Source organism: Carlito syrichta, unplaced genomic scaffold (assembly GCF_000164805.1).
Source record: "Carlito syrichta isolate Samal-C Ts95f unplaced genomic scaffold, Tarsius_syrichta-2.0.1 Scaffold301691, whole genome shotgun sequence".
Taxonomy (NCBI): domain Eukaryota; kingdom Metazoa; phylum Chordata; class Mammalia; order Primates; family Tarsiidae; genus Carlito; species Carlito syrichta.
The window spans coordinates 527,706-549,067 of NW_007245787.1; the positions used below are offsets into that span (position 1 = coordinate 527,706).

Below are 21,362 nucleotides of genomic sequence, written 5' to 3' on the forward strand. Positions count from 1 at the left end.
ATACAACTACTAAACATTTTAAAAAATTTTCTTAGCCGGGGTTGGTGGCTCAGCCTGTAATCCCATGCTTTGGGAGGCTGAGGTGAGTGGATTGCCTGAGCCCGCGGGTTTGAGACCCGCCTGGGCAAATTGGCAAGACCTCATCTCTACAATAAATCAAAAAAAAAAAAATTAGCCAGGTGTAGTAGCACGCGCCTGTAGTTCCAGCTACTTGGAAGGCTGAGACAGAAGGATCGCCGGAGTCCAGCAGGTCGAGGCTGCGGTGGCCAGGAGCGGCCCACTGCACTCCAGTCTGGGTGACAGAGTGAGACTCCGACTCAAAAAAAAAATTTTTTTTGGTTCATAGACCTCCTAAATGCCTACCAGAAATGTAAAAGATAGAACTAGTAAAGAACACCATGGGAGGAGAACAGAAGTTATAATTTTTTATGAAGAAGATAAAAAATGGTAGTAATTTGCCAGACATTTTAATATCCATAGTCTAAATAATGTTCAAGGATCATGTGTTATTTTAGGAAAATGGCTACCTAGTTACTAGATAAAAGGACAGAGCCCACAATGGAGTTTCTCTGGTCACTGACCTTGAGCAGACCTGGCCATGTACTTAGGTTAATGTGGCAAACACAGCAATAATCATTAACTAGAAGAACAACCAGTTCTCTAGTTCCCAGGTAGGTGAGTGTATATATGTATACACACACTCACTCACAAGATGCTAATATTAACATCTCCCAAGAATTTGTCTTTCACTGACCCAGCCTAGCCCTTCTTAAGTTATTACCTCTCTCCCAAGAATTTGTTTTCAGTTACTGGCCTAACCCTTCTCATCTATGTGATTGACCACCCATGACTGAGCACCTCCATCTATCCGGTCATCAGAGATACAAGAAATACACCCCATCTCCATGAAGCCAGCTCCTGTAAATGCTTACCTGCCCCCTAAAGAAAAGTGTTAAAAATCCCCAGCTTCAAGCATTCACCATCAAATGTTCCTTAAGCATCTGGCCCCCTCTCCAGTCTTGGAGAGTTGGATCCTCCCGCTCTCTCTCTGATCTACTTTCTGAATAAACACTCCTTCACCTTATCTACCTGCAATTCTTTGCAAATGTGTGACAATGACTCAGCTCACCAACCTAACACTAAGTAAGTCTTGAAATTTAGGAATATATCCATATACATTTCCCTGTGCCTAAACATATACATAATGCTATATCATATTTTTAAAAAGAGGTATTCTTAGCAAGCAGGTAACTGAGTTTTAAGAGCTTATACTACATAAATAGCATATGTAAATTCCATTTCACAGATACAGTAAACACCAAACTGTTAGCCTTACTAAAGAAAAAAATAATTTGTCCTATACTCTACTTTCACTGAGAATTCATAACTAAACTTTTATTATAGTGCCATAAAACCAAATTAGTATTTACTTGTACTATACCACAGCACAACATAAGTAATTGTGGTTTATTGTCATTAAACTAACCTAAAAGATTAAAAGGGAAAAAAATAACTTCAGTAGTATACTTATATCACAACTACAGCCAAAGACTCCATTAGAAAAGGAAATCAGGTTATAGGATGTTGGGAGCCAGCCTTGGAGGCCCGCCTCATTGACAAAGTCCAGGTGGGCTGAAGACCCCAGGCCGCAAAGCGAGTCCGGGCAGCTGAGGCCCTTCTGTCTTCCGCCTTTGCTGTTGATATAGCCGAAGAATTCTGTACAGTCAAGCATGAAGAAAACAACATGTTTATGTGAAGTACTCACAGTTAACCTAGGAATGTCATTGTTCATTTTTCCATTTCCCACCATGCTGTTTGGCCTTTTCTAACATATGCAATAGTTAAACTCTGAAACACGTTTAAGATACTTTCTTTCACTTGGTTATGAGTTACTAGATATTGCTTGAGTAAAAAATGATATAAGTACACTCACTTCTTATTTGATTTAGAATAATGTAGTTTAGTGTTTAGACATAAGGTTTTTTAGAAGCACAAGTTCATAGTAAGTTCATTATGAATTCACTATAAGTTCAGACACATACCTAGGAGTTATGTAGGCGATTTATAACATTGTTTTTATGGATTTAGGGTAAAGATTAGTCATCAAGGTTTTTTACTTAATCTAATTGAATAGTTAAGATTTTGAGTTGATGCATATAGGATAGGTTTTCATCGAATTAAAGTAAAAGTCAGTGTATGTATTTTCACAGTAAGTCACTTTCATAGTTATTTTTTAGATGTTCGCCACTGTTTTTGGTCAAGTTAATAGGCCTCAAATTCCTACTATCACTAGGTATAATTTATAGTTTTGCTTTGGTGATTCTAAGGCTTTTTAATTAAACAAGTGATGTATACAGAAATAATCAAAGTAAACTTTGTAGGTTAAGTGATATATTACGTTTAGTTTAAATAAAGCTCCTTTTAAACTTAAGACTTATTAACTAAAAGTAGTTAGCGCTTTTGGTTTATTAAACGTCATGGTATAGCTTAAGAAAATTTTCAAGAGATAATGGCTTAATCACTCTCAGATGATAAAGAAAAACTGTTTACTTCAAAGACCACAAGATGGCGATAACTCCTAATTAATTAAGTTACTGGTTACACCTGTTGTAAGAATTTTCTTTGTCCTTTCCCATACGAATAATATAAAAGCTCTCTGTTAACTAACAATAAACGGTATCCGTCCTGCTAACACCAGAGTCAGGTGTCCAAGTTTTCTCTCTTGCGCCTACGCCATCTCTCCTTCAGGAAACCCTGACCTGCTGGAGCTGGCCTCTGGCAATAGGATTTGTCACCCCAGCGTACTTTTGGCTCTCCAATAAGGAGCACTGCAGTTATCTAAAATAAATTTAATTTTTCCAAATTAAAATGGTTTTAAAACTGACTTGTAAGCATTTACATCCTTAACATATATACATCATCTCATCGTTCCTCTTCAGGTCAACCAAATTTATTAAAATGATAGCACAGTTATATGCAAGACACAGTCCTGACTTCAGCTGTTTTTCAAAACCTCAAGTTAAGAAAATCTTACCAGAAAAGAAAATGCTGGTACAATATTCATGAATGTTTAGAGAACATAAAATTGAAAGGACTAGGCTTTTATAATTTGAATAGTATTAGAGACCTTGGTAAGTTTAGTCATTAAAATCTAGTTAGGAAGAAAGTATTTAAGAATTTACATCCCACTAGACCTGCTTTTCAAACTGTAGGTTTTTGCCCAATTCAGTGTGTCATAATCAATATTCTTATCAAAAAAGAATAGAAATATGAGAATGCATTATAGATAATAAAAGTGATTACCATTTTGTGAAATATCTATTATATATATGTGTGTGTGGTCAGAACAATTTGAACACTACATAAAAATATGTTCTTCTTTAAAAAGTTTGGTAATTCTCACCTGGGCTTGGTGGCTCAGCCTATAATCCCACGCCTTGGGAGGCTGAGGTGAGTAGATTGCCTGAGCCCGCGGGTCCAAGACCCGCCAGGGCAACTTGGCACGACCTCATCTCTACAATAAATCAAAAAATTAGCCGGGTGTGGTAGTACGCGCTTGTAGTTCCAGCTATTTGGAAGGCTGAGGTGGAAGGATCGCTGGAGCCCAGTAGGTCGAGGTTGCGGTGGCCAGAAGCGTCCACTGCACTCCAGTCTGGGCGACAGAGTGAGACTCCAACTCAAAAAAAAAAAAAAGTTTGGTAATTCTCAAAAAAAAAAAAGTTGTTTTCTAGCTACAAGATTTTTCAATCCTGAATGTTTTTTCCTATTGCTTAATATTAATAAATGCATTATAAAATAACTTAAGTATTTTTTAAAGAGAGTTATAATATGATTACTATGTTTTATTATTTCCCAGGAAGCTGAAATAACACCCCTTGAGGGAATAAATAACAAAGGCCATATTTACCCTTAAACCCACTGATGTCAGTGTGTTCAATAAAACCAAATGATATAATGAATTACTTACAGGGGTAATATAATTCTTAGGACAGACACTTCCAACAAAGGTGTCAAGACACACTAGCGTGGGTTATGGGTAGGTTCTCATGTCACCTTTGTTAAGAAAAGTTCATTTAACCCAACATTCTGTGCAACTTTTCTGTGTATGCAATCAATGAAAAGGTTGGGAAACACTGATATATGACATGCAAACAACAGTCATATTTCTTTAAACAAAGTATAAAATATATCTAAACGAACCTAAACAATGTGGTAAGAATTTACAAAGAACTGTTAATTTAAGTTTCAATTTGGTACAAGTATACTTCAAAACTAAGAAAAAGTTTTAAGAGTCTGAATATAAAAAAAGAAAAAAAAATCTTCTCATATTCAATATATACAAGAGTCTTCCAGAAAAATCTGCAAGAAGGAAAAAAGAGAATAAGATAGTTAAGAACCTGAGAATAATCCTCTGGTGTTAAATGTGGACTGCCATCCTCTATGGAATATACCAGTAAACTGCTCTGAATTTTTTCTAACAAAGTCAAGTTGTCTGAATCAAGACCAATCAGATATTCTCGTGCCTAAAAGAGTAAGGAGATAAAGACTAAATGTTATAATTTAGATAAAATGAAAGATAAGAAAATCACAAAAGAATTTGTTAGATAAAAGATTCATCAAGAAAAGTGTAAACCATAACCTTAGCCCATCGAGTTCTTTCCTCGCTGGTTAATGCTGCTATCCCAGGTCCATCAGGTTCACTACCACACTTCTTGTAGATGAACGTCAATTGTCTTATGGAAAATGAAAGAAAGAAGATTCAAAAAGAGCAATGACAGACAGTAACTAGTTTGGCCTTTAAAAGGTTGTAACATTGATCACTACTTAAGTATTACCCACAGAAACCAACTGTGACCTCAACAGCAATAGATTTATTACCTACATCACATCTTTTTAAAAAAGTGATTATATGTTCTATCAACACCAAAAATATATTTAGAAAATAATTTAAGCAAATAAATTTTAGTTTGGCTCATATAATTTATACTTTGAAAATGTGCATGGATTTCCAGGTTTCAAGTAAATACCCCTTTCATCCTGGCAATCATTCTTACAAATACCATGTATATCTTATCTAACTAAAAACTATGTGCTGCCAGGCATGGTGGCTCACACCTGAAATCCCAGCACTTGGGGAGGCAGAGGCAAGAGGATTGTCTGGGCCCAGGGATTCAAGAACAGCCTGGGCAACTTGGCAAGACCTTGTCTCTACAATAAAGAAAAATTAGCCAGGTGTGGTGGCACACACTGATAGTTCCAGCTACTTGGAAGGCTAAGGCAGAAGGATCTCCTGAGCCTAGAAGGTTGAGGCTATGGTGGCTGGGAGCTTGTCACTGCACTTCAGCCTGGGCAACAGAATGAGACTCTGACTCAAAAAAAACCCCCAAAACAAAAAAACACCAAAAAACGATGTGCCTAAATATTTAACCAAAGGACTTACTATATGCACAATTAAAATTTGTGTTTTACCAAAAAAAAAAAAAAAAAAAAAGGTACCATGTAATCAGTTTTAAATGTGTTCATGTGCCATTTTGCTACTTCTAAACTTTATAAAGATTCTCTTGGATGAGGATAAACTATTCCCTCCCCCCACACAGTATTTTATGTTCCCACTCTGAAGAGTTTCATGTATGTTTAAACATAAAGCAGGTCAATGACTGTGTTCTCCCACGAAGAAATATAATTTCATCAGTCAAAAATTCACAGAGCTTTTGTTTTATCCTACTTCGTTATGACACATGCTAAGGAATTACATCAATTAAAATGCTAATGCAGCATTATAAATGGTCAGAAAAACACCATAGTAGTCATCTCTTATTTGTGGCTTCATTATTCAAAATTGGAAAAACAGACAAAAACACAGCTATTGATTTGCACAGTTTCCTCTATTTGTCAATTATAACAAATTAACAACACTGATAAAAAATAATTTCCTTGCTGAAAAATTCTCCCCTTTTATTTGCAAATCAATAGTGTCCTGTGGAGCAGATGAGGGTTCCTTAACCAAACAATATATGCAAAACTATGGTAAGAGCAAACTTGCCTTGCCTCTCTCCCTGATTACTTGTCTTTACTAACTATGGATTTTGCTTCGATGACAATAAACTGCTTCTTCAGTTTGTGCACACAGTAACCAGCACAAATTCTGAATTTCTAAACAAAATATACCTGTTTGGCTACATATAGTACTTTTTGCTACCCTTCCCTTACCATATCAAAACATCAGTTTTGACTATGAAACCTTTTCCTGATCCCTGAAGTGATCATTTTCTCTCTCTCTGCTTTAAATTAAAGATTTAGAGGATACAAGTGCAAGCTTATTTCATGGGTATATGTGTAGTGGCAAAGTCAAGGCTCTTAGTGTAACCATTATGCAAACCATTAGGTCATTTCTTAACCCTTACCTTGCTCCACCCTTCCAAGTCATCAGTGTCTATTATTCCACTCTCTATGCCCATGTGCATACATTATTTAGTTTCCACTTATAAGTGAGAACAGGCAGTATTTGACTTTCCACTTCTAAGTTATGAAGTGACCATTTTCATGTTCGTTTTATAAGGTTGTCATTCTTAGAGAGAAGTTGCAAGGGAAATGAGTTGAACCTAAATGACATTTTAAGTTGGATAATAAAAGGTCACATAATAACACCTCCAATCTTCACCATTAAGAAGTACAGACTCAATGACTAGGATAATTCTACCTATGTACCTATTTTTTAGCTATACATCCAATTTTTTTTATATTTCAAAGCACAAAGATTTGTATTAAAAATATCTACATTACAGAACCACACACCTTTAAAAATACTCTAAACTTAATGTCTCCATACAATCTGGTTTCTTCCTTCATTACTTTCCACTCTTTAATGTACTGTCCTCTGGTTTTGTCCTCCAGCGATTATCTTGAAAATTGTTTTCTAAAAGTCACCAATAACGTACCATGGAAGAAATCTAGTCACTTTATCTCAGTCTTCCTTTTCTAATTAAAGAATGTTTGACAGTCAGGTATAAATCTTAAATTTATTTTCTGCCTTGACTTTTTAGCATTGTTCCATTGTGCTCTCTCTACCTCTCTAACCACTCGGTTTTCTTTCTTGACCATTTGTCCTCCTCCTTCTACTGACAAACTTGTCTTTCCCTGAATTTCTGTCACTGGCCTCTTGGAAGTCTCTTACAAGTTTCTCTCTTGGTAATCTCATCTACTTTTTTAATAGCTCCAACTGTCACAATTACGTAGAGGTGACCACATCGCTAACTTCAACTCAATTTTCTTTCTAAATCTCTATTACCAAAGTTTCAAATGCTTGTTGGTATTCTCAGATTTGGATGGCTGACCAGGTAGATACTTGTGTCATTGAGAAAGATAGGAAAATAAGAGGAAAGAAATATATGGGGAAAGAAATTAAGCCCACCAACACCAAATGTACATCAGAAGTTCTTATTATCCCTCTTTTGAAAGCGACAAAGAGATAGAGAAATAAATTCCTACTATTAAAATGAAGCAACTACAAAATTAACCAGTGTAAGTGAAATAATCAATAAAGGTAACATTTGGCTCAGTGTAGGGAATGCTAAGTATGGTGGCAAGCTGAAACAAGAAAATGAAGTCTGAATTGGGCAACTTTTAGATTACCCAGATCCAGCCCATTCTTCCCATGCCAGAATGCAAGCTGGTATTGTCAGCATTTTTTTTTTTAAAAGAGAAAACAGAAATCTAGATTTTTATGTGAATTCTCCTAATTTTTAAATAATTCAATTCTGCTAATTCAACGAAAATAGGTCACAGACTGAATTTATCCCATGTAGCACATGTATTCAATTTCTGGAAGAGTGGCTTTGAATAATCCAATTAATAAGCCTGACCTAATAATTACATGTCAAATTTAAAACACACAAACTAAAATATATAACTGGAAGACACAGTGGAAGATGCAAAAGCAAAATACTTAGAAGAAAAGATAAATTTGCCTACATCAAAATTAACAATGTACAATTTTCAGAAAATGTTTTAAGTTAACTGGAAGAAAATATTTGCAATACATATCTATAAAGGATTAGTGTAAGACTATATAAGTAACTGCTATAAATAAATAAGAACAGTCAATAGAAAAATAGGCAAAAGCAACTCACAGAAGAAAAAATACAAGTAAATGGCCTACAAATAGGTATATATAAAATGTTCAACCTCACTAGTAGGAGGGATATGCAAATTCAAACAAAAATGAAAACAATTTTTCATCTACCAGTTTACTAGGTATGTTTTAAGTTTAATAATAATGTCAGCAATGATGTGGAGAAGTAGATGTCCTCACAGAATACTGGTAGAAAAAATAATGCCACTTTGGATAACAATTTGACTTAGTTTAAAATTTTCAAATGTATATATAATAACATGGAAATTTCATTTCTAAGATCAAACCATAGATATTTTCTCCAAATATACAAACAGGCATGGTTGACAATGTTCATTATTTGTTATAGCTACAAATGGAAACAACTTCAATATGTACTAATAAACAGTTTTAAAAAAACTATAGTATATCCATTTGATGGAATTCTATGTAATAGTAAGGTAGCTATATTTGCATCAACATGAAAATATAAATCTTAATGTTAATAACAGAAGTAAACTGTAGAAAAATACCTAAACAAATGATTTTTTTTTCACATGCAAGTACCCCTACCTTATGCCACACACAAAAATTAATTCTAGGTAGACTATACATATAAACATGAGATGCAAAACAAAATGCTAGGACATAAGAAAATACCTTCTTGACAATGGGTTATGAAAAACTTTTAAACACAGAACACAAATATAGTCCATATGGTAAAAGATTTATAAATGGGACTACATCCAAATTAAGACTCGTGTTCATCAAGAAAATGCCTTTAATAGAATCAAAGAGTAATTATAAACATCTCCTATTCTGTGTATTGCAACATATACACCAAGTAAGAACTCTTACCCAGAATGCATAAAGAACTCCTACAACACTCATACACTAAAAGAAGTGCTTATTAGTACAACTAATTTGGTAAACTGACATTATCTATTGAATGTACACATACCCTATGACTCAGCAAATTCTCTCTTGGGTGTAATCCATACAGAAATGCATGTACATGTACACCAAAAGACTTATAGGAGAATTTTCACATCAGCCTTTTCTTTATAATAATAAAAACTGAAAAGAATGCATATGATTACCCTTGGCAAGGAGAGAAAGCACGGAAGAGGTGTGAGGGGGACTGGAGTAGTAGAAATAGGTGATGGTTACATGAGTATTTAGTTGTATACTTCTGTGTGCACTTTTGTACATGTTTGCAGTAGCTAATAAAAATAATTTCATTTATAAATGGATATATAAAATGCAACAATTATAAAATAAGCTAGGAAATTAGAACAATTGGTTGCCTATTAATAATATTAAAAATGTACTGTTAATCTTTTTTTTGTTTTTGAGTTGGTATCTCACTCCATTGCCCAGGTTGGAGTACAGTAGTACACTCATGGTCACCCCAGCGTCGACCTGCTGGGCTCCAGTGATCCCTTCACCTTAGCCTTCCAAGTAGCGGGAACTACAGGCACACTACCATGCCCAGCTAATTTTTTCATTTATTGTAGAGACAAGGTCTCACACCGAGTTGTCCAGGCTGGTCGCAAACCCCTGGACTCACACAATCCTCTCACCTCGGCCTCTCAAAGTGCTGGGATTACAGGCTTGAACCACCACACCGGGCCTATATGTGCATTTTTAAAGAGTCCTTATACTATAGAGAGGTACACTAAAATATTTATAGTGAAAGAATATTATGTCATAGATTTTCTTCAAAATAATACATGTGACAGTAAGGGGAGGGGCATAAGAGATATAGCTAAAACAACACTAACTATGAGATAATAACTATTGAAGCTAGAGGATGGGTCGGGGGGGCTTCTTATATAATTTCCTGTATATCTTGAAATTTTCCATAATATACTTAAATATATATATATAAAATAATGCATACTCTATGTATATATACATACTTACAATACTATATAACATATTAGGCTACATGTGCTCTAAATTCATTGCAACAGATTTGGAACGATGGAACACTGAAACAGTGTAGTAACAGTGATTAATTCTGGGGAGGGAATGGAATTGGTAACATCTGCAATGTTTTCCTTTTCTCCAAGCAAACATATTCATATATGTCCAATAAAATTAAAAATTAATTGAAATTCAAAATAAAATACAAATCGATTTTTAAACAAGCATGTATAAAAAAAGTCTTATTTTTCAGCTTACAGTCACCTTATAGAAAGTCAATTCTAAACATTTAAATTTTAACTCAAGCAAAACCTTAAAGACTCAAAAATGTAGTTTGAAAACCTGAGAAGCTCTGGTGCAGTGAGCAAACATCCTTCGTGTATTATATCAAAGACAAAAACTTGGCCTTGACACAGCACTGCACTGTGATTTGGGGAACGTCCTTCACTCTCTTGAATAAGAAATTGAAGACACAAGATTCAAATTTCCCAAAGTTAAACAGGAGTAAAGCTGCATGCATCCAATAACAGAAAATAATCATTTCTCTAATTTTTTTTATCATATAGCACATGAACAAAACTTTTAATAAGCTATTGGAATTTCAGTTATTATAATATAAATACATGCTCTTGAAACTTGCCCATGTGAGACATCTAGAAAACCATGAGTTTCAAATACCATGAGAATCATATAAATCCCAACTACTACAGGGCTTTCTAGTTTTATCCAGGGATAGAAATGGCAAGGAGAGGAGTGCATCAGAGGCATCCTGGAGGACAGCCACTTAAATTAACAAGCTTCTCTTCTGAATTATTTTAATGTTATTGCTCATCAGATAATTTGGTTATAAAAATACCTAGCTGTGATTCCTCAGTAAAACAATTTTCAGTAGAACCGTATGCTTCAGTGACAAAGGGAAAGACTTTTTTTTTTTGAGTTGGAGTCTCACTCTGTCGCCCAGACTGGAGTGCAGTGGCCGCTCCTAGCCACCGCAGCCTCGATCTGCTGGGCTCTGGTGATCCTTTTGCCTCAGCCTTCCAAGTAGCTGGAACTACAGGCGCGTGCTACGACGCCCAGCTAATTTTTTGATTTATTGTAGAGATGAGGTCTCGCCAAGTTGCCCAGGCGGGTCTCGAACCCGCGGGCTCAGGCAATCCGCTCACCTCAGCCTCCCAAGGTGTGGGATTACAGGCTGAGCCACTGAGCCCGGCTTAAGGGGAAAGACTTCTGCCCAGTCTGTAGTTTTATTTAAGGCTCTGATAATTCCTGGTAAGCCACCGACAATGATTCTGATTCCTCTGGCATACCTTAACTCTCCAATAACTATTTGTTTGCTGTAAATCTTAAACTGTTGTGATTTATTTCCATTTCTTTAGGTACTTGTCACTTTGCCAAGGGTCTTCTTCTATGATCCCTACCTCTGCTCACTAAGAAAATTAAAAGAAAGAGGAAGAAAGAGAAGAGATACATTGCTACTGGGAGGAAATGTACTGGTTGGTATTATTTATAGGTTAATACTAATTGCTTTCCACACATTATCACATGAAATCTATTCATCAACTATGAGGTCAGACTGTCTACTGATATCAGTACTCTTTTACCCTATTTCCTCAACACCTAAGAGGTGAGATATGTGTTTTCCTTGCTCCTCTTGGCTACCTCCAAATCATTTATTCTCTTTCCCTTCAAAAACCTTCAGATCCTTTTACCTCTACCACCACTGCCCATTTATTGCTGTCACCTGCTGATCACATCCTTTTCAAGATTTAGGGCTAGAAAAGGAAAAATAAACCTGATGCCAAATTAATCAATACATGATTGAAAGTGGGGAGGATGACAGGAGGGAGCTACCGAGGATGAGCCTGACGGGATATATGGGCAGAGAACTGAAGGAAGTGAGAAAAGGGAGCCACAGAAATAAGGAGGAAGAAAGTTGCAGGCAGAGAAAACAGCAACTACAGAGGCATTAGGACAAGCATGAGCTGAGGAGCTTAAAGGAAAACAAGTGCAGCTGGAACAGACAGAAAAGGGCAGAGTGATAGATAAGCCTGAGGCCAGATCAGACTGGCCTCAGAAAGAGCTTTCAAGTATAATAGGAAGGAAACCAATGGAAGGTTTTGAGCAGGAGAGTGATAACATGATCTGACTAATTTTTTAAGAGACAGATTCTCACTCTGCCACCCAGGCTGGATGCAGTGGAATGATCATAGCTCACTAAAGCCTTGACCTCCTGGGCTTAGATGATCCTCCTGCCTCAGCCTCCTGAGTAGCTGGGACTATAGGTGCACACCAACATGCCTGGCTAATTTTTATATTTTTGTAGAGATGGGGTCTCCCTATGTTGATCGGGCTGGTCTTGAACTTCTGGCCTCAAGTGATCCTCCCACCTCAGCCGAGCCACTGTGCTTGGCCATCTAACTAATACTTTTAAAAGATCGCTCCAGTTGCTACAAGGAGAACAGACCACAGGGAGGAATGGAAGACAAAGCAAGATCAGTTAGGAGGTAACTAAAGTGGTCCAGGTGAGAACAACCTATGTGAGAGGGGATGGTGGCTCTGACTGGGGTGTGACACTAGAAGGAGGCAAGAGGTGAATTGTTTTTCTTTCAGGATGGGAGATATTACAGAATGGAACAATCCAGTAAAGAAAGAAAACTGATAATGAAGCGGAAAGAGAAAGATAATGCAAAACCAAGGTCCTTGACTAGGCATGAGGAAGTGGGATCCAGCATACATATAGAAGAATTATCCTTGGGAGTCAGAACAATTCATCTATTTTAAAAAAAGCAAGGGACAAGTATAGGAATGATTTTCCTTGCTAAAACATCTCCTCCCAAATTTCCCATGAACTTACACACCCTTCTACCCTGCTAGCTGCTTCAGCCAAATATCGTGAAGTCATCTGATTCCTATTTTTCTCTTCTATCTAACAACTGATATATAAATAATTCTGGTAACCCCAAACCCAAACTATATCCAGAGTGTGATAACTTTTCAACACTTCTATACCACAACTCTAGTACAGCCATTATTATGGCTCACTTTGATTACTATAAAAAATTTCTAATGGATTTTCCTGCTTTTTATGTGCCTCTCTTAAAAATTCATTTTTTAAACAGTAGGTAGAAAGATATTTTTAAAAAATAAATCTGATCCCATCATTCCCTTTCTAAAAACTCACTAGTCGTTTCTACTCCATTGTTAATGAAGGTCAAAACACCTACTTTGGTTTATGAAGTACTTTTATGATCTACCCTCTTGTCACCGTTTCAATCTGCCTACCTCCCTCTTGCCTGCTCTGTTCCATCTATATTGCCCTTTGAACTTGTCAAGTTTACTCCTGTCCAGGAAAAACTGCCCTCAACACACAAAAAAGACAACAACTACAAAAACTGAACTTAACCAAAAATCTATGTAACTCCATCGTATCATTCAGATCCTCAGAGAAGCCTTTCCTACTACCTAATATAAAATAGTCACACAGTTACTCATCTTATTTGAATTCTCTATGTAATATTTATCACTCTCTGATATTTTTTCATGCTCACTTATCCCTATCTCTATATCTCTTCACACAGCCATAAGTCCAAGAGTAGAATAACCATGACTACATCAAGAGACACATTACTAGATTACTGAATCCTCATTATACACACTGCAGCTCAAAAGAGTTACCTTATCTAAGGACATCCCTAGCTCTAAGAAGAGTGACTCCAGGCATTCACTTCATGTTAGAAAAAAAATGCATACTCACAAAGAAAAATGGGGCATGATAAGCACATATAAGCAGACATCAAAAAGACAATTCAGATAATAAGGAATGAAGGTAAAAAGAAAAGCACCCAGATCATGTCTCAGCATGTTCTCAATATTCTGATTCATAATTCTACTCTTCAACTACATGTTAAGCTCTCAAATGATACAATATAAGCATCAACTTTGTGTCGAACCATGTAAGACAGTTTAGAAAATCTACTCCCATAAATGACATCCAAACTAATCAGAATGACTCAAATCTAAGGCTCATAGAAAGCCTTCAATTTGTCAAAGCCCAAACAGAAATATTCTTTAAAACTATATGCACCATTGTGTCATAGTAGAAGGCTACCAAACGCCTACTAAAAAATTGCTTAAATAAGTACCCATATTTTTACTTACCAGTCTTAAAGTAATTCATAATTGAGTCTCTAGTAATTCCTGGAACTTTGCAGGTAGAAAATAGCATTCGGAATTGATTCATATCTAGAGGAGTATTTCCAACTTTATGAACAGGCACTTTTTCTCTATAAAAAAAAATTACTTTGATCACAAAGTCATTTACAAAATTTAAAAACCAGTCACTACTGTGGTATTTATCCCCCAAATAAGTAAATTACGCTTCTTAACATTTTGTTACCTGAGACTTCAGGTAAAATTTTTATTAAATTCACGTGTCCTTACTTTCTTAACAGCTGCCAGTAGTTCAAATTATGTCAAAGAATTATACTTCCTCTTTCTAATTGAATGCCTTCCTTTGGAGGCCAGTAGTGTTTAAAATGAGCTGCAGGACCTGCAAAGTTGACATTCAGTCATGATGGTATACGGACATCCAGATAGGCAACATTCAGCCACCATTCCTCCAGCTAAAAGAAATTGAGAACATCAGCTTAATGTTCTTCATAATATTTGACTATGTAACTGCTGGCAATACAAAAAGCAAAGTACATGTGTTCTTTAATTATTCTTTAACAATTAAAAATATGTTTTGTTTTAAATCATCATAGATGTTGAAAAATACTTTACCTGCATGATGACCACTTGTATACCAAATCCTGAAGTGTACCCCACATATTTAAAATAAATTTTTAAAAAGGAAAAATGCTATTGTAACAATTTTTTTTGAACTATAGAATCTTAGATATTATTTGGTTCAACTTCACTATCCAAAACATTTAACAAGAAAACAATGAAAGGTACTTTCAGACAGATCATTATATTGAAGTCACAAATACCCAAACAAAGGACTTAGTTGTTTTTTTCAGAATTCTTGGGGTATAACAGTTATACAGCAAAAAATCCTCACCTAATGATAACAGTTACTAAGACATTTACATGCTTTCTTTTCCAAACAAAAAACGGAACTACTAAATCAGAAATGCCAAAACTTTTCAGTGGGCTTAAAACTATTTGAGATTTTTCATGGACACTATTTTCTGTGTCCCTCTTTCACAATATGCAACTGAATTCCATGCATTAGTAAGCAACATCTTATCAAATTACCTGAAGTTCTTTTTGAAGAAATTGATGTTATAAACTATAATTAGCAATTCAGAAAGAGACATAGCAAAAAGGATAGAGGTAAACAACTTCTTTACCTTTACACTACTTTCATTAAAATCACCTAAGGCTCAAAACTGAGAACAAAGGAATCCGGAAGTGTAAAATTGTATTATTCCATCATAGCTACCAATGGCTCAGAAAAAAATTTGCTTTTTATTTCTAAAACTAAAAGACAGTTAGTCATTTCTAGATTAAGGCAATGCTTTTTATTTATGAAAACTCATCCTCTGGTTCATAATAGAGAGGTAGAGAAGCAGTTGAGCCAAGGAGTCAAGAAAGAGTCCTTGTAGAAAATTACTGAGATCCTCAGTAATTGTTAGACCAGCTTCTCCTTCAATTTATCTAATCAAAACATACAAAATGCATAACCATTCTCCACTCCAATTTTTAATGGCCTCTTTTCTCCCATGCATTGTTTAAATATTTCTATGCCACCTTATGTGACACATCTCTTTTAGTGTTTTGGGTTTTTCAGACTAGTCACCGGAACAAAATGTTTTTTGTAAGCACAGTCTACAGATTACCTGCACCAGAACCCATGGAGCGGTTGTCAAAATAAGGATTTCTGGGTCTCATTCCAGACATAGTGAATTAGAACTATTGATTCCAGGAAATCTGTATTTTAACAAGTTCTCAAGTAAATTGGAGGCCCACCCACAATATTCAAAACTCCCAGAGTTAAGTGATTCATTCATTCTTTTGGATTATAATGACAATAATGACTGCAACATTTTTTATAGCAGTAATTTATTTAATTATTTTAACTATTTATTTTTTTGAGTTGGAGTCTCACTCTGTCACCCAGGTAGGAGTGCAGTGGCATGCTCACAGCCACCCCAGCGTCAACCTGCTGGGCTCTGGCGATCCTTCCACCTCAGCCGTCCAAGTGGTTGAACTACAGGTGTGCACTACCATACCTGGCTAGTTTTTATTTATTTATTGTAGAGACAAGGTCTGGTCAAGTTCCCTGAACTGGTCTTAAACCCGTGGGCTCAGGGAAACTACTCACCTCGGCCTCCCAAAGTGCTGGGATTACAGGTTGAGCCACTGAGCCTGGCCTATAGCAATAATTTAAAAATAAAATCTATGTACATTTTTATTTCTCATTCTTTAAACATATCAATTTTTCAATTATAACAACAAATATCCAATTTCTTTTTCCTTTTGCTCTCTCGAGTAATTTCTGTTGCAATTTTTCTCCAATCCCATTTTGAAATTTTTGAACTATTGCTTCCATTTTCTTATATTCTTCTTCATTTGCAAATGGCTTTACTAGAAAGAAAAAAGACGTATTAAGGTATTTAGACATCAAGTACCACCAACTCACCTCTATAATTATTACTTAAACAAAACCTTAAGAGTCAGATGTGTAAAACACAGTATTTTATTAAATATCATAGCAGTATAATAAATAAGAGTTTACAACCTGAAAATGGCTGAAAAGCAACAATACAAAATACTGTAAAAAAAAAAAAAGACAGTATAATTTTTTGAAAAATTCTTTTAAAACCATTCTAGATGATAGCTAAAATTATGGAGGTGGGACAAATATCTAGCTATTAGTCTAGTGAAAAAGTAATACTGTTTAGCCACAATTAAAAGAAATTAAAGCAACTTTCCATGAATGCTCAAATTAGAACCTTGAACGTTATGCACATAAATGTAATATGCATGTAAATGTAATTCATACACAGAGTAGTTTAGGGTGCCTCATGGCCAATTTCTTGCTTCCTCCAGAAAAAGATATAAAAAGTCCCTAATCCATGAAATAAATGAGAAAACAAGAAACATCAATATCTTCCTTTTGTATGATTTTTGCTTTTTCAATGACAAACCGTAAAAATCAATCTAAATAGCTATATTCAGAGAGAGTATGAGTGAAGATCCAAAAACAGTAGATATCGGTTAGTTTTTTTAAAAAAGAAATTAAAATTCCTGGATGAAAGCAGATGAGAGAAAAGAACTTTTTAAAAGGCAAAAATTCACAAGGACAGAGAGAGAACAGCAGACAAGTTAAACTAACATTTTACAAATTAGAAAACATAGAGGAAAATGGCAACTGGCTCTGCAGAATAAAGTTAACATCTAAAACCTGGGGAGTGGAAGTGGGCAAGAGACAGGGGTAGGTTAGGTGCAAATTAAGTAGCAAATCAGCTCCTGCAGTAGAATCCAAGAAGATTCAAGACCTCAAAGACAGGGAGATTGCTTGAATGTCTTCAAAAGCAGCTGTTAGGCAACCACCTCACCCACACAGGCCCTTGTAGAACTCCTCCTCCACGCCACAAACTTCCTCCCAATGCCAATAAAAAGCAGAAAGTTTACTCTCAGAAGATAAACCAGACAAGACAGAATACGTGAATTTCAGCCCATATTAAACGATGAGTCCCCCCAGTCTCCTTCCCCCACTTAGCTCCCAAAACACTGGTTTGTTTCTTCTACGCAAGAGATGAGGGGATTTCTCTTTGGGGAAACTGAACAGTACTTGGGTATGCCCTAATGGAATTGTTAGGTTTCTACCCTATTCCAGCAACAAGGCCCACTAAAGTCCTACCAGTCTGCTTTTTAGTCTCATGCTTAAATATGAATGATTAAGAACTGCCAAGGATTTGAGGACAGCCTCTCACATGGGAGTCAGAAATCAAACAAACAAACAAACAAAAGGATTGGTGATATCAGTCAACAGACCAAAAAGGAAAAGGATCTAATAACGAAAGGGAAAACATGTCTTAATTAAAAACTTAGTCCAAAAGGATTCAGTCTCAAAACGAAAGAAGGAGGAAAAAATTATCAAAGAAACATTATTTTTAAAATTCCCTAGAACTGAAGAGCATAATTTTAAAAAAACTATAAGACCCCGCTGACTGAATGCTTAGAGAAATGAACCAAAAAAGCTACCCACCAAAGGATATCACTAAGAAATTCAGAATGCTAGTAATAAGAAAAAGGATTGGAAGCCGGGCTCGGTGGCTCAGCCTGTAATCCCGCGCCTTTGGGAGGCTGAGGTGAGTGGATTGCCTGAGCCCGTGGGTTTGAGACCCGCCTGGGCAGCAAGACCTCATCTCTACAATAAATCAAAAAAATCAACCGGGCGTGGTAGCGCATGCCTGTAATTCTGGCTACTCGGAAGGCTGAGGTGGCAGGATCGCCGGAGCCCAGTAGGTCGAGGCTGCGGTGGCCGGGAGCGGCCACTGCACTCCAGTCTGGGCGACAGAGTGAGACTCCAACTCAAAAGAAAAAAAAGAAAAAGGATTGGAGTAAAAATCAATGGGTTACATACAAAGGATAAAAAAATCAGAGTCGCATCAGACTTCTCAAGAGGAAAAATGCCTTTAAAACAATCAACTAAACATATATTTTAGGTCTCACATTTCTTTTTCTCACAAGCATCCTTCTCAAGAATCTTCTGAAGATGTATCAAAATAAGGGAGTGAACCAACAAAGGGGAAGACACGGACTTCAGGAAACAGAGACTTCAACACAGGAGAAGAAGTGGAGAGAACTGTCAGGATGATGGCAAAGGAAAGCCCCAGGATAACAGAAGTCCAGCAGTTGGAGAAAAGCTAACACTGATTAAAGCAGGAGTGTACAGTGATCCAGGAGGGATGTATCAAGAAGAAAAGAAGCCAACAGAATCTCTTATGCATATACATGTATTCAGGGATTTTCAGTGTATTAAGGTATTTGGAAATGAATTATTTATGAACACAAAGCAGACTAAGCAAATGAAAAATGAGGAAAAACAAAACAATGCAGCAAAAAGTAATCAAAGTACAATGCATGGTTTACTTTTGAATGATAATCACATAATCATAAACTCTGAAAGGTCAGGTGAGTTAAATCAGGTAAACACTGATTAAAATCAGAAGAAATCCGAATTAAACCAAGTGACTACTGGTTTAATACCCAATGGTGAGTTTGAACCACTATACTGAGAGAATGGGAGGAAAAATATAAGTATGCTGAATTGTGTATATGTTGAGGGCAGAAAGGGTTAGGAGGTATAAGAGAGCATAATCTATATATTTCTAGGAATTAACTTTTTAAATCTACAAATAAAAGACCTTATATTACAGCTAAATAGTAATATAGGAATGTCAGTTTAAATATGAAGATAAACAACACAAGAAACAGATAAAAGATCTGGAAATCCTTGCCTGAGGGAGTGGGATTTACAAAGCAGGAGGAGGCCAGGAAGATATGGCAGAGAACTACATTTTTCACTGTAAACCTATTAATACTACCTGGCTTTTCAAACTATGGAAAAGTGAACATAAACAGAGAAAAGTTTTGGATACATTAAGGTCACAACTGACCCTTGAACAACACAGGTGGAACTGCACAGGTCCACTTATACTCAATATAAGTTCTCCTGAGTGTGACTGCCTCTCCTGCCCACTTCTACCACCTCTGCAACCCCGGAGACAGCAAGACCAAGCACTAATCTTCCTCCACCTACTCAGCAAGAAGACGACGATAAGCAAGATCTTTATGATAGTCTACTTTCACTTGATGAATAATAAATTATATTTTCTCTTCCTTGTGATTTTCTTAACATTGTCTTTCTCTACTTTATATCAAGAATATGGCTGGGTGACAGAGTGAGACTCTAACTCAAAAAAAAAAAAAAGAATATGGTATATAATATATTCAACATAGAAAATATGTGTTAATGGACTGTTTATGCTATTTAAAAAGCTTGTGGTCAACAGTAAGCTAAAAGCAGTTAGGTTTTAGGGAAGTCAAAAGTCATACTCAGACTTCTTTGGGCAGGGGTCAGCACCTCTAAGCCCTGCATCGTTCAAGGATCAACTGTCTTTAATTATCACAAGTCCAGAGGAAGAAGCAATTAGAACCTCTAACAAATGGTATCATAGTTTTCCAAGTTGCTAATAATATTAATGTATGCAAAATGATTATGAACATACCTGATTCAAGGTATTTTTAAATGATTCTTCAAGCGAAGGAACAGGCAATGATGGAAGAGAATCCTGGTACTGAAATGTTCATTCTTCAGTTGACTTAGCCAAATGATTTTCCATGGTAAAATCACAATAGGAAAACTAAAGAAAAAAGAGACAGCCATCGCAACTTCAATCTCATAAACACTCTTAGATATGCTAGGTCCAATTCATGAAACCAATATTTTGGGACCACAGTATATTCAGGACTTGGTGCCAGTTCTTATGAAATGTATAAACCGGTCACACAGAGAAAACTAACTTGAGGGAGGGAAGGAGGGAAGGAGGTGGAGGGAGGTGGAGAGGGAGAGAGGGGGGAGGGGGAGGGAGAGAGAGAGAGAGAGAGAGAGAGAGAGAGAGAGAGAGAGAGAGAGAGAGAGAGAGGTGTGCGTGTGCATGCGCGCGTGCTAGAACCCATGTGCAGATGGGGAGGGCAGGTACTGATTGGCCTGCTTCCCCTTGGCCAGCCTGGGATTCTGGGCAGGGAAATTCCCTAGTAAGTAGCGTGGGTGTGGCCAGGCCATGACTAATGTGTCTAGCACAGTTATTTAGCTCCCCTGAAAAGAGAAAAATACGAAAAGTATTATAGTAAATGACCTGAAGCAGAGTCTCTTCACACTCCTACCACAGTCTCCAAGCTCAGCACAACACAGGCAGAAGCGGAAGGGACCAAGGAAAAGGAGAAAAATCCTCCATGGAAATAACTGCCCTCACTCCCAATCTGTGAAGGACTTAAACAGCTGAAGAACTTTCCCTAATGACAAAGCACTTGTAAAACTATAAGCATAATTTATGCTGCCATAAAAAAGCATGCGATTTGTAGATATTATAGTACTCACATCTAACTAGTAAAAATACGTATAGACATATGTTGAAAAACGAGTTCAGAGAGGAGGCTGGGTGTGAGACTCTAGCACTGTGGGGGGTCAAGGCCAGAGCACTGCTTGCGTCCAGAAGTTTTAGACCAGCCTGGACAACAGAGCGAGACCCCATCCCGACCAGAAGAACAAACACCCAAACAAAAAGGTTAGCCAGGTGCGCGCCCA

At 36.5% G+C, this 21,362-nt stretch overlaps 1 pseudogene; it reads right to left on the reverse strand.

Moving 5' to 3' along the window:
* Nucleotides 1-1,486: 1,486 nt before the first annotated feature.
* On the reverse strand, nt 1,487-20,397 carry LOC103257402 (annotated as a pseudogene).
* Nucleotides 20,398-21,362: the final 965 nt, after the last annotated feature.